The following is an 18,233-nucleotide window of genomic DNA, read 5'->3' as shown; positions in this document are numbered from 1 at the left end:
AACTTTATTACTTCAAAATATAGCCTTGATATTTACTTAAATTTTGGTTGACCCAACTTATTTTATTTTTTTGTTACTCTCTACTCCTGAATAGCTTCCCTTCAAGCTTGCTCATTCTTTCCCAAGATGCTGATGGCTCAGTGATTTAGGTTAGCATGCTTGGACACAGGCAGGGTTGGCTAGGTGTATGAATGTATAGGAAGAAAAGTTAACAGAATCATCTGTATTCTCCTTCTTTTATCTCAATCTAGAATAAATAAAGTTTTGGGGGGAAGTACAATTCCTAGAATTGTTCAGGAGTGTGGAGAAATGTTTAAAATTGCTTTAATTTTATAAGCACTAGTTAAAGCACCATCCGTGAGTTTTCACAGATGACAACATTATTAAAATGCTCAAGTCATTACATGCTCTTCCAAAAAATTAGATTCCAAAAACATTAACATTAATGTCTTCCCCTTTTTAGCTCATTCTATAAAAATAATGAAAATTAAAAAGTAAAAACCTAAATTTTAAAAAAGGAAATAAAAGAATAATAAGCTTAAAACCAAAGAAAAGCTTCTCTTGAGGTAAGCAGTTTTCTAATAATGTGAATATCTACTTAAGTTTGGAGAAATATTTTCTATTAGTAGTGCTATATATGTGGTTTTATTTAATAGTTATGTTCATTCACTTGAGCAAATTCATTCATAACTAAAGTAAACATCACAGAAACCTTATACACCTTTGAAGCCGTGAATCTTCTTTACTAAATCTTCTTTATGTATAGCATAAAACACATCAAAATGGTCACGTGAATTTATCAAATGGAAATGTGAAGATTAAGGTAATAGCCCATCCTCTGTTCATGTTACACTTGATGGGAAAAGCTTTGAATGACAAGAACAATGGCAATATCTTGATCCCTTGTCAGGAAATCACAATTCAAATCCTTACGAATATATTCACAATGTAGCTTAGAAAAAAATCTAGCTTTAATATTGAAGAACTGTCACAGAGCTTTGGTCATGTTGTTGAACTAGGGAATATTTTGATTTTGACCCTTTATAATGGTTCAGTTATGTATTGTTAAAAACACTGTGTATGCACAATAGGGATTTTGAGTGAATAGTGAGGTTGGAAGGAGGGTTCACTACATAATATAATTAATGAATTAGCCTAGCTAATGACTAGAGAAGAACTGACAAAATTAGGAAGATGGGAGTTATTCATTAGTTAATGAAATTAAGTTGTTAGAGCTTTAAGATTAGCCTTAATAGGATATCTACATTTGGAGCCTTATTGAGAAACTCTCTTAAAATCCATGTTTGCTAACATCAGTAATTTATGAAATATTTGTTTATTATAAACCACAAAAAATGTCTATTATAAAAATGTGATTTTCAAATTACTTTTCATGAATGAGAATTCTTTTCTTTACTTGTTTTTACATAGTAAGCTATGTATGCCTGAACATCTGCAAATAAAGCATCTGACTCTTATTTCAGAAGTAGATTGTGATATTTTTAGTCACATTTTAGGAGGGAGATTCCAAGATCAGCAATTAAGTTTCTCCTGAGTACTTAGACTGCAATTAAAAGTAAGCTGCCACCAGGTGGAAAGTGGTATTTTCATGACAGCTAGGATGACCATATGTCCCAGGTTGCTTAGGAGAGGTGTAATTTATGACTTTTGTCCCATATTAAATACTAATAGCACATCCTTTTCACTCTCAAAAGTTTCCAAATTTGGACAATTAATTTTATGGTCAACCTATGATAATTTCATGGTCAAAGAGCACTGCCAACTCTCAATTTAGGTGAATGGCTTCAGGGTCTGAGAGAAAGAACATAGCACTCCTGATAACATTTCCTTTCACATACAGCATATTCTCCCTTAGATTTAATAATTGTCTACATTTTTTATTTGTTAAACTTTCTTTGAATTACATTTAAGTTTTTCCTATGGCCTCACATGTGCTTAAACCAGTCTAGTAATCTGTTAGGTCCCATGTTTTTCTGGAGCTTTCCATTCTTCTAGTCTAGTCTGGACTTGTTGCACTTTAGCTCTGCTGAATAACGGCTATCCTGGGACTTCCACTGGCCATCATTAGTGGAATTCTCTTCATTTCTCTGTCACTCTCTCATGCATGAAAACACTTGCTTCTTGGATCCCAATTTTTAGGCTTACTTTCTCTTTTTGGTAGAATACTTCCTCCAGTACTTTAAAATTTTTGAATTTTCATGTGTAAAAAAATATGTGAAAATATGCCCTGATAGTTTGACAGCACACAGAATTTTAGATTAAAATCATTTTATCTGAGGATCTTGAACATTGCCTTCTAGCTTCTGGTATTAATATTAAGAAGTTTGAAGCTATTCTGCTTCTTGATCCCTTGAATGTAACCTATTTATTTTTCTCTTTGGAAGCTAATCTTTGTCCCCAGAATCCTAAATTTTATGATGGTTTGCCTTAATGTGGGTTATCTATTATATATTTATTTTTGTTCTAGACAGTTAATAGGTCCTGTCAGTTAAGGGGCTGCTAGCCTTCCATTCCAGGAAATATTTTTCAACTGTTCCTCTTTGACGATTTCCTAATCTCTAGTTCACCTGTTCTCTTTGTTAATTGAATTGAGCCTTTACAGCGGAAAAACACACCTCCTAAACACAAATATCTTTCAAGGGCCCATTCCAAGAGCTTAGCACAGTGCCTGGCACAAATTTCAAAAGTAAATAAAAGTATATTGAATAAATGACCACTATGATCACCTAATGGAAAGTGTCAAAGTGCAATCTTTGCTTATGTCTAGTCTTTCTTCATAATGATTTTTTCTTCTTTCCTTGGAACCATTGGTCTCAAAGGAGATGTGACAGGCATATTCTGATAATGTGATTTGATCTTTCCCTCACAATGTGCCATTTCACCCTATGTCTATTGGAAAATTTTTTCTAATATTTAGATCTTCAGGTGCCACTTTTCACTCCTTTGGCTTTTAGGTACTACTATATTCAACAATGATCCCTAGTGGGCCACAGTATTTTTTTTTTTTAAACATCTTTATTGGGGTATAATTGCTTTACAATGGTGTGTTAGTTTCTGCTTTACAACAAAGTGAATCAGCTATACATATACATATGTTCCCATATGTCTTCCCTCTTGCGTCTCCCTCCCTCCCACTCTCCCCATCCCACCCCTCCAGGCTGTCCCAAAGCACCGAGCTAATATCCCTGTGCCTTGCGGCTGCTTCCCCCCAGCTATCTACCTTACTACGTTTGTTAGTGTGTATATGTCCATGACTCTCTCTCGCCCTGTCAAAACTCACCCTTCCCCCTCCCCATATCCTCAAGTCCGTTCTCCAGTAGGTCTGCGTCTTTATTCCTGTCTTACCCCTAGGTTCTTCATGACATTTTTTTCCCTTAAATTCCATATATATGTGTTAGCATACGGTATTTGTCTTTTTCTTTCTGACTTACTTCACTCTGTATGACAGACTCTAGGTCTATCCATCTCATTACAAATAGCTCAATTTCAGGGCCACAGTATTTTTAAAGGCATCCACTTGGTTCCTCTGAAAACAATTTTAAAGGCTGAGTTTGAATAGCACTATCCTTGAATACCCTGTCAGCCAGAGTTAGTGGCCCAAAGGAGGTGATCCATACCTAAGGAGGGCATGAAGGTGAGAGCAAATACAATCTCCAAAAGTTTAGCTTAGTTTCCAAGTTTTTTCTGCTTTAACATTAAAAAATGCTTAGTACCAGCAAGTAACATTTAAGAAATTCAGAAATTGGGTGAACGGTAGCAATGCTTGAATACAAGTTTCTGAGAGGATTTAAAAGCTATTTACCGCTCAAATCAAGCTACATGGTGAGATCTTAACCTAAGTAGAATAGGCAGCCTCCTATCAAGAATTTTATGAGTTGTGGAGCCACTCCCATTCACAAACAAGCAAACAAGTAACAAATTTCCCTACCATATGCCCATCTTCTACAGCATACCAGTTCTCATCATTAGGGTGTTTTTGGCATCAACATGGGAATCCCCAGTTGATTAATTCTGGGGTGGCATGAACTGCTTATGCCCTTCCCTGTGGTAAGTTATTTATTGAGAAATGTGCCTTTGTGAGAAGCCATACCACATAACCTGTTTGGCCTTCAGAGGACCACTTCTCTCCCACCATTAGCAACTCTCTCCACCGCACCACAACCCAACCTCACACTCAATACACACACAACCATATTATTAGGTGTTCTCTAAGTATATGAAAAATAAAGAATGTCTCTTCCATGGTGGTGTACTTTCCAGAAGTGATAAAACAATACCAATCTACTGATTCATGAATTCAATGAAATCTAAGTGGTATATATAAAATATATTTATAAATAAATCCACACTAAGACACATCACAGTGAAACTATAGATCAAAGGTAAGGAGAAGATTTTAAAAAACAGTTGCAGTTAGAATAAGAGCTGACATCTCAAGAGCTATAATGAAAATCAGAAGACAGTGGGATAATATTTTTAAACTGTTGCAAAAACAACTGCAGACCTAGAATTCCATACCCACTGAAATATACTCATCTGCCAATGATTAGTGTGAAATAATAACATTTTCAGACAAATAGACCTTAACTAAAGGAAATTCTAAAGAATGAATTTTAAGCAGCATAAAAGTGATCCAGGTGTAAAAATAATCATAAGAAATCTTAAATGCTATAGCAAAGGAATAGCAAAGAAAGGAGAATAACAAAGAACTCTTCTCTGTGAAAATATGGCAATCTCTGAGTTAAAAATTCTCTATAAAATCTCTGCTAGATGTAAACGTGCTATGAAAAAAGAATGACATATGTCATTTACATTTTCTAGTACAGTGTGTGTTCTAATACAGAAAGTGTGTTGTCTGGAAGATTAGTGTCCTGAGAGACATTAATAAGTGTTACTTGAAAATAAGGTCACATGTTCAAATATGTGTGGGAAACATGGTGTTAAATAAAGTGAAACCAGATTTTTGACCTTCAAGTATACTAATGTACATTTTAAATTACCAAGAGTGTGATAATAGTATATAGCATTTCCCAATTTTATTTAACCACAGGCTTTTTTTTTCACAGTAACTCAGTGAATTGGCTCTCCATATATCACACTCAAGGAAGCTATGTCCCTAGCACATTCCCTGTGATTCTTTATGAAATTCGATATATGTTAACTTGTAAAGCAGCAAACGTTCCTGACACAGTAGAGCAAGAGATGGGTAAATTCTCACAGAGAGAAGAGAAAAGGGTACGATTTAGAGTATGAAGTGGTTCCTGTGGGATGGGGGATCCATATAGGGAGAGCTACCTTTGTGAGAAGGAGAATTGCAAAATCACTAAGGGACAAATGGCAAAGAATAACATCATGGGCTTAAAACTTGTATTGGGGCCTCTGTTGCTCAACTACGTGGGTCATCCATGAGTATTCACAATCTTTTGACAATATAAAAGAAAATGGTTGAGACGTGAAATAAGCAAAATTTGCAGTTGGTTCTCCTTCTGGTGCATCTGATTAGGAAGCAGTGTCCACTGGCCATTTATGCAAACCCATGTAGAATCCACAGTGATAATTTTTGCCTCATTACAAGATACAAAATAACAAGATCAAGTGGTTTTCCATTATACGAGATTAATATGATTTTATATGCAATGACTAAATATTTTTTATGTAAAACAATTCTCACAAGAGACCCATAAGACTATCAATAGGTTTCTCATTCACCAGCAAAATTCATGTCTATCCTAATCCTAAAAGTAATAATATATTCCCTAATATTAATAAGTATTTATCCTGATAAGTTTAGAATTTAAATTTCTAAAATTATTAAATTTAGTATTCATATTAAATTAGTATTTCATTGATTATACAATTATGTTAAAGACATTTTATTAATTTTTTTTATAAAAGGGAAGGAACATTTTAGCAATTTGTGTAGTAGTTTTCTACATCTCTGCAAAGGTAACAACTCTGAGAAATAGGCAGAGCATAGTATTTTCCCTGATTGGCAGATTATGTGACTTGCCTAAAATCATGCAGCTACAAAATCCATCCCGGGTGGACCAAATGAGAGTTACTGTTTCATAAGTGATGGCAAAAGCTCAGAGAAAATTCAGGTTGCATTGACAGTAGAAGCATGTGGAAACAGAAAAATAATTCAGATTTTGGGGATGGACTCATTAGAAACAGGCTGAATTCACAAGGTCAAGCAGAGATATTGTTCTAGGTTGTGATTGGATTATTCTAAATTTACCAGCAGATATTAATTAACATACATTATAATTCTCTCCAGATCACATAATTTAAGGACAGATAAATGTTTAGGTTTTGGCTCTTAACCCCATCCAGTTTTGTCACTGGCACTCTAAGTTTCCATATTCTTCCTTTTTCATGGTGTCCTTGTGATTTTTAAGTCTTCTCCAATGGTCATGAGAGATTTTAGATTGTAGTCTAGTTTGTAAATTATAGAATTTGCTCTCCTTTGATTACTCTTTCTCACCTTTGAAATAATTGGGTCATTGCCTTTCTCTTCTTTCCTGCTTACAATGCTAGAGCAGGGTCTTCAAGTAATTATACCTATTTCAATTAACTTTGAATTGTCTAGTCTTTATGTGGCTACAGCTAAGTAATTCATTCTAAAAGTAGCCTCTTTGAGCTTATATATTCCTTTTGTCTCTACCAGGAATGACACATTCATTACATGTGTAGTCATCTCTCTCCTAGAACCACAGCAAAAACATTGCTAATTAATTACATGATTTCTGCCACTGGACTCAGATAATGATGAAAATGTAGCACTTACTGTGTGCAATGCACTATTATAAGCACTTTAGAAGTATTAACAAATTTCATCTCCAGATCAACCTTTAGGAGACAGCTATTTTCATTATCTCTGTTTTATAGATGGAGCAACTGAGTACACAGATTACACAGACATTACATGTAGGGCTGGAATTTGAATCGAGGCATTCTAGCTCCAGATTTTATGTACTTTACCATTAATGCTGTATTACCTCATATTCCCCATTAGAAAAAGCTTACATGTTCAACCACAAATGACCACAGGCCTAATTCTTATTAATTCTTATAGATTTCACATTTCTCTCAATGATACAGAAGAAGGAAAAGATGACCAGCACAATAGGCATACACAGTTCTAGTTCACACTGGATTTTTCTCCTGCTTGGAGGTATTGAGTGAGGAGTTAATTGTACAGAATCACACAATAGGCAAACTCAACTATGATATACAAACTTGATTCCTTAAACCTTGGACCTAGAATGAGAGTGTGATATTGCTTTGTTAGCTTCCTGATATAAAAGCCACTGTAAACTTATTTCTCAGAATTTGGTAGCTACACCTCATATTGGAGGATTTGAAGCCCTATTAGGCAGGGAATTAATAAAGTTAGAGACAATACTTGTACTGAGCAGCAGAAAACAGGGAAACATAGATTAAGAGAGTCTTCTAACAATTACCACTGACACAGAATTAGTTTGAAATCATGACTTGAGAAAATAGAGATCTGGGTTCCTAGAACAAGTTAAGTTTTGATATCTGAGGTTTTAGGGAGGGAGAAGGGAAAGGAAAAACAAAAGGTCAAGTCAAGATGCATGTCTGGAGATGTTAAAATGCTAAAAGATTCTAGGGGGACATAAGCAATCAGATAATATCAGAGAACACTATGTAGCTGGGAGCCAGAGGTATGTCAAAGGTAAAAATCAGTCAAGAAAGTTGAAGTGGTAAAACACCAGAGACTAGGGTAGTAGTTGAGATCTGGATATTATTTCTGGCTCTTCTGCAAGCATCGTTACTCTGCGTACTTTATCATAAAATATCTCACTTCAGAATTCTTATTTATTAAATGACAAGTACTGGACTAAACAACCTCTAAAGACTCTTCCAGCTCTATCCTTCCATGATTATGTAATTCATAAACTTACATAACCTTGAAATTCTAACTTCTCTGAAAGTCATAAAATAGCCAATATAAAAGCATTGTTTTTGGCAGGCTGCTTCGTTGAAAGAATTGAATTATTACCAGACAGACCATGTTACTGGGATTTTTTTCTTAACATATTATTACAGGAACTCAAGTACTCATAGGACCCTTGATTTTGATTTTTCCCAAGGGGTTTCCAAATCTGCCATTCAGTCAAACAACATTTACTGAATTCTAACAATATGTTTGGACACTGGGTTAAGCCTTAGGAAGAGAAAGATGAATAAAGAAGAGTCATGGTTTTAAAGGCAATCGCAGTATACTAGGGGAAGTAGAAATGTATGCCATGAGGACAATATCATGATAGAGATATGTGTAGGATATTATAGGCACAGAGGAAAGAAGTACATAACTCAGTTTAAGAGAGGTGATAATGGTAAGTTTCTAAGTAGATCTTACCTTATGCCATTCTTTAAACTGAGGTGTTTATTTGTGGGAGAATGTTGGGCAGAGCATGACAACCAAAGAAAACAATATGAACACACAAGCAAAGGTGAGAAATAACATTTATGAAAAAGGTTGGCTTCTATTGTTTTCGTCGGTTCTGTACTCCTTTCCCCTTTCTTGTTTTAGCCATGTTTCTCACTCCAACTCTACAATGAGACTGTTAAGCATATTACACTGCCCCCATTGCTACAAGGGTAGACATATGACCCAGACACAGGGTCATATGTCATTTGCCATATCACAGGGTCATGATATACCATTCCCCTCGGTAAAGCAGTTCAGACAAGGGATGGCATATTACCAAGCCAGGTCAGACAATTTCCCTAGGGTTTTAACATACCAAAGTATCAAATGAAAAACAGTGTGTCACGAAAACTAGGACCATATACTTTAGCATGAGGCTGCCTGGGTTGAAATATAAGTTTCACCACTTATTAGCTTTGTGAATTTAGATAAACTGCTCAATCTGTATCTTAGTTTCCTCCTTTGTAAAATGGGGACCACAATAGTACCCACACCATAGTGCTGTAAGGATTAATATGTTAATACATGTAAAGCACTTAGAATATTTCTTGGCACACAGTAAGTACTCATTAAATATTGTTGATATTATTGTTGTTGTATTGTATATGCTATTGCTATATTTGTTTTTTGTGTATATATATATATATATACATACATATATATGTGTGTGTGTGTGTGTGTGTGTGTGTGTGTGTGTATTTTTTCTGTGTCCCCACTGAAATATAAGTGCTATGAGAACAGGGACTTTGTCTGCCATGTTCACTATTATATATTCAGGGTCTAGAACAGTGATTGGCACATAGGAGATACTACATAAACATCTGTGAATGAATCAGTGAAAAAACTACAAGCATTTGCATGTCACTAGAGATAAAAGTATATGAAAGTGGGCATGTTGTATTATAGGAGCAGTTAAATAGTGTTAGAAGTGCCCTAATTGAAATAATCACTGTAGGGGTTGTCAAATAACACATGAAATACAACCTTCAGGACAAGTTACTGATCATCTTTAACAAGAGCTGTATGATAGGGTCTACTCATCATCTTCAGGGGTATAAAAATACATTTCAATTGATGAAATTAATAGTGTTTAAGATAGGTTATTGTTAGAAGAGATATATCAGACCTGCTTAATCTTGCATGAGGAGGTTTTAAAAGGCAACAAAGATCTGGAGGTCCAGAGCTCGTTTGGTCTCATGTACCTACATTTCTCAGTCTTCTGCTCCCTAATCCACTGCCAAGCTCTCTAGTCCTACCATTGGTACTTCATTGCATCTTCCTCAGAATGTGATTTTCATGCAAAGTGCCAGTCTTCGGCCTTAGATCAGAGAGTGGGGTCTCCCAGAGCTATAGAACTGGTTATACAGGTTTTTTGTTTGTTTGTTTCCTTCCTAATGAATGTTTGTACATTGGATGGAATTTAACTTGAGACTTTCTTTCACTGTAGCATACCATCTAATAGCCAGGATGTGGGAGAGAGAACATATAGCCCCCAGCTACCTCTCACCACCAGAGGCTGCCAATATTTACAGAACAACAACACAAAAAATAACTTGGCATTTGTTGCACTGTCAAAATTGGTTTCACAGTTTGCAACACATAGACATGGACTTAAAAAGAAAGGTAGGATAAGTTTACCCTGAGTTGGAGAGAGGCCACTAAAGAGTTTAAAAGAGGTAAGTGAACTGACAAGATTTGAAATTTTGATGTCAATCTTATAACTGTGGACAAAGAACCTAAGAGGAAGAATATGAATGCAGGGAGATTAATTTGAAAGGTTTTGATCCAGGTGAGAAATAAAACAGAAAGTGATTTCAGGAGAGAAGAGGAGAGGACAGATTATAAAAATATATGTAGTAATCAGAATAGGCATGTTATTAAGTAGGATAAGGGAGGTAAAAAAGAAGGGAGAACCATAAATGTGTCCTAAGTTTCTAGCTTGTATAACTGGGGGAATGAGGGTGGATGGCACCAAACAAAATAGAGAAAACAAGAGGAGGTGCAGGCACTTGTGTTTGGTTTCTTGAGTTTTAATTTTTTGTTTTCTCTTTCTTACTTCCTTCTTCTGTCAGCTTTCTTTGATTGCCAAATTCCATTTTAACATCCTGACCCCTCTACTGGCTTCCCTGTAGCTAAGACAAACATTTATTTTTCAGCCTTCTTTGAGCTATGTGTGCTCATAAATCATTTTGACAATGAACAAAATAAAACAATAGTTGAATCCAGCCAAAAATGGCTATTAAGAAGAACAACTTTGAAATAAAACAGCATTAAACTGCAACTACCTGTTGGTGATTTGTTAGCATCATCAATACTAGAGTCAACAAATATTTGAGTGTCAACTCAGTGCTAAGCACTGTCCTGGGTCCTAGGGATACAAAGGCCCAGAGAAGCAGCCTAGTAGAATGGATAAAGCGTGGTTTTTGAGTTAGAACCAGAGTGTATCTCTTGTTCCACCACCTACTAGGTTTGTGACCTTGGGCTAATTGTTAACCCCTCAGAGCCTCATTATGTTCCATATGTAAGATGGGGATAATTGCATAGCACATACATCATTCAGCTGTCAAGTTATGTAAGATAGCAAATCTAACCTAGAAGAGCAGCTGATATAAGTACTTGATAAATGGTAGCTGCTATGAACATAAAAATCATAATTATTCTTTCAAGAATCTTACAGTCTATTACAGATTTTTTGTCTATATGAGCCTCCCATATATTTTTATTATAAATTCAAAGAAAAGAACAGCATTGAATCATATTTTTATCACAGGGATTTTATAATGACTCAGAATGGTAGTACTTCGTAGTCCTAGAATAGCATTTCTTTAAGACTCTGAGTATAACCAAGTATAATATCTAAAGCCTTGGAGACTTACTTCAATGATCTGATGAAGAAAATGAAGAAAAAGCAAACTCTCTTAGAATAGTAATTTAAAAATGATGTACTGCAAATAGGCAGTTAAAGTGTGTTAATTGGCTGTACTGTAGCACCAAGGGTGTGATGCGGTTTGGAGGAGGGGGAAAAAACTGAATCATATGAAGTAATACAAACTCAGTGCAATGAAAGTTTCTGCCAGATTGGGTTATAATGAACTCACTGTGTTTTAATGAAGCTAATAACTGAGTATCTTATTAAATTTCACTAGAATACATTGAAGGCTGTTTTATTGTAGCCTTTTAAGATCTTTTAAGAATCCAGATTTGTGCCAGATATTATGAAAAAGAAAACGTTAACTGCATTACTTTACTTTCATCATCATATAACTTGCTTAAGATGTTTGTCAGTAGTGCATAAACTATATTCTTCCTCATCTCAATAATTTTATGTTATAATAAATGCAGAAAATATTTTAAAATGAAAATACGCATCTAAAATATTCATCGCTGTCACAAAATCAGAGGGACTAAATTTTGGATGAAGGTTATGTATTAATAAAGTTTTAAGTTAAAGCAGTCAAAAGCCTTTTGGCCTGGATTTTCAAAATTCAGTGGGTGGGGAGACCTTCAAGATGGTGGATGAATAAGACTTGGAGATCACCTTCCTCCCCACAAATACATCAGAAATACATCTACATGTGGAACAACTCCTATAGAACACTACTGAACGCTGGCAGAAGATCTCAGACCTTCCAAAAGGCAAGAAAATCCCCACGTACCTTGTTAGGGCAAAAGAAAAAGAAAAAACAGAGACAAAAGCATAGGGACGGGACCTGCACCTCGGGGAGGGAGCTGTGAAGGAGGAAAGGTTTCCACACACTAGGAAGCCCCTTCACTGGTGGAGACGGGGTTGGGGGGTGGGGGGAAGCTTCGGAGCCATGGAGGAGAGCGCAGCAACAGGGGTGCGGTGGGCAAAGCGGAGGGATTCCCTCACAGAGGATCAGTGCCGACCAGCACTCACCAGCCCGAAGAGGCTTGTCTGCTCACCCGCCAGGGCAGGCGGGGGCTGGGAGCTGAGACTCCAGCTTCAGAAGTCAGATCGCAGGGAGAGGAAAGGGGTTGGTGGTGTGAGCACAGCTTGAAGGGGCCTAGTGCGCCACAGCTAGCCAGGAGGGAGTCCAGGATAAAGTCTGGACCTGCCGAAGAGACAAGAGACCATTTTTGGGGTGTGTGAGGAGAGAGAATTCAGAGCACCACCTAAACGAGCTCCAGAGAAGGGTGCGAGTCGCGGCTCAGTGCGGACACTAGAGACGGGCATGAAACGCTAAGGCTGCTGCTGCAGCCACCAAGAAGCCTGTGCGCAAACACAGGTCACTTCCCACACCTCCGCTCCCTGGGAGCCTGTGCAGCCTGCCACGGCCAGGGTCCCGTGATCCAGAGACAACTTCCCTGGGAGAACACAAGGCGTGCCTCAGGCCTTTGCAACATCACGCTGGCCTCTTCTGCCACAGGCTCACCCCACATTCCCTACTACTCCCTCTCCCCAGCCTGAGGGAGCCAGAGTCCCCTAATCAGCTGCTACTTTAACCCCATCCTGTCTGGGCAGGGAACAGATGCTCTCAGGTGACCTACACACAGAGGCAGGGCCAAATCCAAAGCTGAACCCCAGGAGTTGTGCAAACAAAGAAGAGAAAGGAAAATTTCTCCTAGCAGTTTCAGGAGCAGCAGATTAAATCTCCATAATCAACTTGATGTACCCTGCATCTGTGGAATACCTGAATAGAAAACAAATCATCCCAAAATTGAGGTGGTGGACTTTGGGAGCAACTATAGACTTGGGGTTTGCTTTCTGAATCTAATTTGTTTCTGGTTTTATGTTTACTTTAGTTTAGTATTTATTATCATTCGTAGATTTGTTTATTGATTTGGTTGCTCTCTTCCTCTTTTTTTTTTTTTTTTTGGCTGCATCAGGACTTTGTTGCTGCACACGGGCTTTCTCTAGTTGCGGTGAGCAGCAGCTACTCTTCATTGTGCTGCACAGGCTTCTCATTGCGGTGGCTTCTCTTGTTGTGGAGCAAGGGCTCTAGGAGCACAGGCTTCAGTAGTTGTGGTGCATGGGCTTAGTTGCTCCACGGCATGTGGGATCTTCCCAAAGCAGGCTCGAACCCATGTCCCCTGCATTAGCAGGTGGATTCTTAACCACTGCACCAACGGGGAAGCCCCTCTTTTTTTTATATATATATATATATTTTTTCCTTTTTCTCTTTTTTGAGTGTGTATATGTATGCTTCATTGTGTGATTTTGTCTGTATAGCTTTGCTTTTACCATTTGTCCTAGGGTTCTGTCTGTCTGATATTTTATTTTTAGTATAGTTTTTAATGGTTGCTATCATTGGTCCATTTATTTTTTGGTTTGGTACCTCTCTTCTTTCTTTGTTTTTTTTTTCTTTTTTTAAAATTACTTTTTAATTTTTCTTATTTTTAATTTTTATTTTAATAACTTTATTTTACTTTATTGTTTTCTTTTTTCCTACATTTTTTCTCTCTTTTCTTCTGAGCCGTGTGGCTGACAGGGTCTTGGTGCTCTGGCCAGGTGTCAGGTCTGTGCCTAGGTGGTGAGAGAGCTGAGTTCAGGACATTGGTCGACCAGAGACCTCCCGGCTCCACATAATATCAAATGGCAAAAGCTCTTCCTGAGATCTCCATCTCAACACTAACACTCATCTCCACTCAATGACCAGCAACCTACAGTGTTGGACACCCTATGCCAAACAACTAGCAAGACAGGAACACAACTGCACCCCTTAGCAGAGTGCCTGCCTAAAATCATAATAAGTTCACAGACACCCCAAAACACACTGCATGATGCAGTCTGGCCCACTAGAAAGACAAGATACAGCCTCATCCATCAGAACACAGGTACTAGTCTCCTCCACCAGGAAGCCTACACAACCCACTGAACCAACCTTAGCCACTGGGGGCAGATGCCAAAAACAATGGGAACTACATACCAGCAGCCTGCGAAAAGGAGACCCCAAACACAGTAAGTTAAGCAAAATGAGAAGACAGAGAAACACACAGCAGATGAAGGAGCAAGGTAAACACCCATTAGACCAAACAAATGGAGAGGAAATAGGCAATCTACCTGAAAAAGAATTCAGAGTAATGATAGTAAAGATGATCCAAAATCTTGGAAATAGAATGGAGAAAATACAAGAAACGTTTAACAAGGAGCTAGAAGAACGAAAGAGCAAACAAACAGTGATGAATAACACAATAAATGAAATGAAAAATTCTCTAGAAGGAAACAATAGCAGAATAAATGAGGCAGAAAAACCGATAAGTGACCTGGAATATAAAATAGTGGAAATAACTACAACAGAGCCGAAAAAAGAAGAAAGAATGAAAAGAATTGAGGACAGTCAGAGAGCTCTAGGACAACAATAAATGCACCAACATTTGAATTATTGGGGTTCCAGAAGAAGAAGAGAAAAAGAAAGGGACTGAGAAAATATTTGAAGAGATTATAGATGAAAAGTTCCCTAAAATGGGAATGGAAATTGTTAATCAAGATCAGGAAGTGCAGAGAGTCCCACACAGGATAAATCTAAGGAGAAACATGCTAAGTCACATATTAATCAAATTATCAAAAATTAAATACAAAGAAAAAATATTAAAAGCAGCAAGGGAAAAATAACATACAAGAGAATTCCCATAAGGTTAACAGCTGATCTTTCAGCGGAAACTCTGCAACCCAGAAGGGAGTGGCAGGACATATTTAAAGTGATGAAAGGGAAAAACCTACAACCAATATTACACAAACCAGCAAGGATCTCATTCAGATTCAATGGAGAAATTAAAACCTTTACAGACAAGCAAAAGCTAAGAGAATTCAGCACCACCAAACCAGCTTTACAACAAATGCTAAAGGAACTTCTCTAGGCAGGAAACACAAAAGAAGGAAAAGACCAACAATAACAAACCCAAAACAATTAAGAAAATGGTAATAGGAACATACATATCAATAATTACTTAAAGTTAAATGTATTAAATGCTCCAACCAAAAGACATAGACTGGCTGAATGGATACAAAAAGAAGATCCATACATATGCTGTGTACAAGAGACCTACTTCAGACCTAGAGAAACCTAAAGATTGAAAGTGAGAGGATGGAAATGTATTCCGCGCAAATGGAAATCAAAATAAAGCTGGAGTAGCAATTCTCATATCAACAAAATAGACTTTAAAATAAAGGCTATTACAAGAGACAAAAAAGGACACTACATAATGATCAAGGGATCAGTCCAGGAAGATATAACAACGGTAAATATTTATGCACCCAACATAAGAGCACCTCAATACGTAGGACAAATGCTAACAGCAATAAAAGTGGAAACGGACAGAAATACAATCATAGTAGGGGACTTTAACACCTCACTTTCACCAATGGACAGATCATCCAAAATAAAAATAAATAAGGAATCACAGATGGACTTAACTGATATTTAAATGACATTCCATCCCAAAACAACAGAATACACTTTCTTCTAAACGGCTCATGGAACATTCTTAAGGATAGATGATATCTTAGGTCACAAATCAAGCCTTGGTAAATTTAAGAACATTGAAATCGTATCAAGTATCTTTTCTGACAACAATGCTATGAGACTAGATGTCAATTACAGGAAAAAATCTGCAAGAAACACAAACACATGAAGGCTAAAAAATACACTACTAAATAACCAAGAGATCACCGAAGAAATGAAAGAAGAAATACAAAAATACCTAGAAACAAATGAGAGTGAAAACATGACGACCCAAAACCTATGGGATGCAGCAAAAGCAGTTCTAAGAGGGAAGTTTATACTACCTCACAAAACAAGCAACATCTCAAATAAACAATTTAACCTTACACCTAAAGCAATTAGAGAAAAAAGAACCAAAAAAACCCCCAAAGTTAGGAGAAGGAAAGAAATCATAAAGATCAGATCAGAAATAAATGAAAAAGAAATGAAGGAAACAATAGCAAAGCTCAATAAAACTAAAAGCTGGTTCTTTGAGAGGATAAAAATAATTGATAAGCCATTAGCCAGACTCATCAAGAAAAACAGGGAAAACACTCAAATCAATAGAATTTGAAATGAAAAAGGAGAAGTAACAAATGACACTGGAGAAACACAAAGGATTATGAGAGATTACTACACACAACTATATGCCAATAAAATGGAAAACCAGGAAGAGAGGGGCAAATTCTGAGAAAAACATAACCTTCTGGGACTGAACCAGAGGAAATAGAAAATATAAACAGACCAAACACAAGCACTGAAACTGAGACTGTGATTAAAAATCTTCCAACAAACAAAAGTCCAGGACTAGATGACTAGATGGCTTCACAGGTGAATTCTCTCAATCATTTAGAGAAGAGCTATCACCTATCCTTCTCAACTCTTCCAAAATATAGCAGAGGGAGGAACACTCCCAAACTCATTCTATGAGGCCACCATCACCCTGACACCAAAACCAGACAAAGAGGTCACAAAGAAAGAAAATTACAGGCCAATATCACTGATGAACTAGATGCAAAAATCCTCAACAAAATACTAGCAAACAGAATCCAACAGCACATTAAAAGGATCATACACCATGATCAAGTAGGGTTTATCCCAGGAATGCAAAGATTCTTCAATATACACAAATCAATCAATGTGATAAACCATATTAACAAATTGAAGGAGAAAAATGATATGATCATCTCAATAGATGCAGAAAAAGCTTTTGACAAAGTTCAACACCCATTTATGATAAAAACCCTCCAGAAAGTAGGCATAGACGAACTAACCTCAACATAATAAAGGTCATATATGAAAAACCCACACCCAACATTGTTCTCAGTGGTGAAAAACTGAAACCATTTCCACTAAGATCAGGAACAAGACAAGGTTGTCCACTCTCACGACTATTATTCAACATAGTTTTGGAAGTTTTAGTCATAGCAATCAGAGAAGAAAAAGAAATAAAAGGAATCCAAATTGGAAAAGAAGAAGTAAAGTTGTCCCTGTTTGCAGATGACATCATACTATACATTAAGAAACCTAAAGATGCTACCAGAAAACTGCTAGAGCTAATCAATGAATTTGGTAAAGTAGCAGGATACAAAAATAATGCACAGAAATCTCTTGCATTCCTATACACTAATGATGAAAAATCTGAAAGAGAAATTAAGGAAATACTGCCATTTACCACTGCAACAAAAAGAATAACATACCTAGGAATAATCCTAACTAAGGAGACAAAAGACCTGTATGCAGAAAACTATAAGGCACTGATGAAATAAATTAGAAATGATACAAACAGATGGAGAGATATATCATGTTCTTGGATTGGAAGAATCAACATTCTGAAGATGACTATACTACCCAAAATAATCTACAGATTCATTGCAATCCCTATCATATACCAATGGCATTTTTCACAGAACTAGAACAAGAAATCTCACAATTTGTACGGAAACACAAAAGACCCCGAATAGCCAAAGCAATATTGAGAAAGACAAATGGAGCTGCCAGGATCAGGCTCCCTGACTTCAGACTATACTCCAAAGCTACAGTAATCAAGACAGTATGGTACTGGCACAAAAACAGAAATACAGATCAATGGAACAGGATAGAAAGCCCAGAGGTAAACCCACACACATATGGTCACCTTATCTTTGATAAAGGAGGCAAGAATACACAATGGAGAAAAGACAGCCTCTCCAATAAGTGGTGCTGGGAAAACTGGACAGCAACATGGAAAAGAATGAAATTAGAAAACTCCCTTACACCATACACAAAAATAAACTCAAAATGGATTATAGACCAATATGTAAGGCCAGACA

Source organism: Phocoena phocoena, chromosome X (genome assembly GCF_963924675.1).
Source record: "Phocoena phocoena chromosome X, mPhoPho1.1, whole genome shotgun sequence".
NCBI classification, from domain to species: Eukaryota; Metazoa; Chordata; class Mammalia; order Artiodactyla; family Phocoenidae; genus Phocoena; species Phocoena phocoena.
This window is presented reverse-complemented; position numbering follows the sequence as displayed.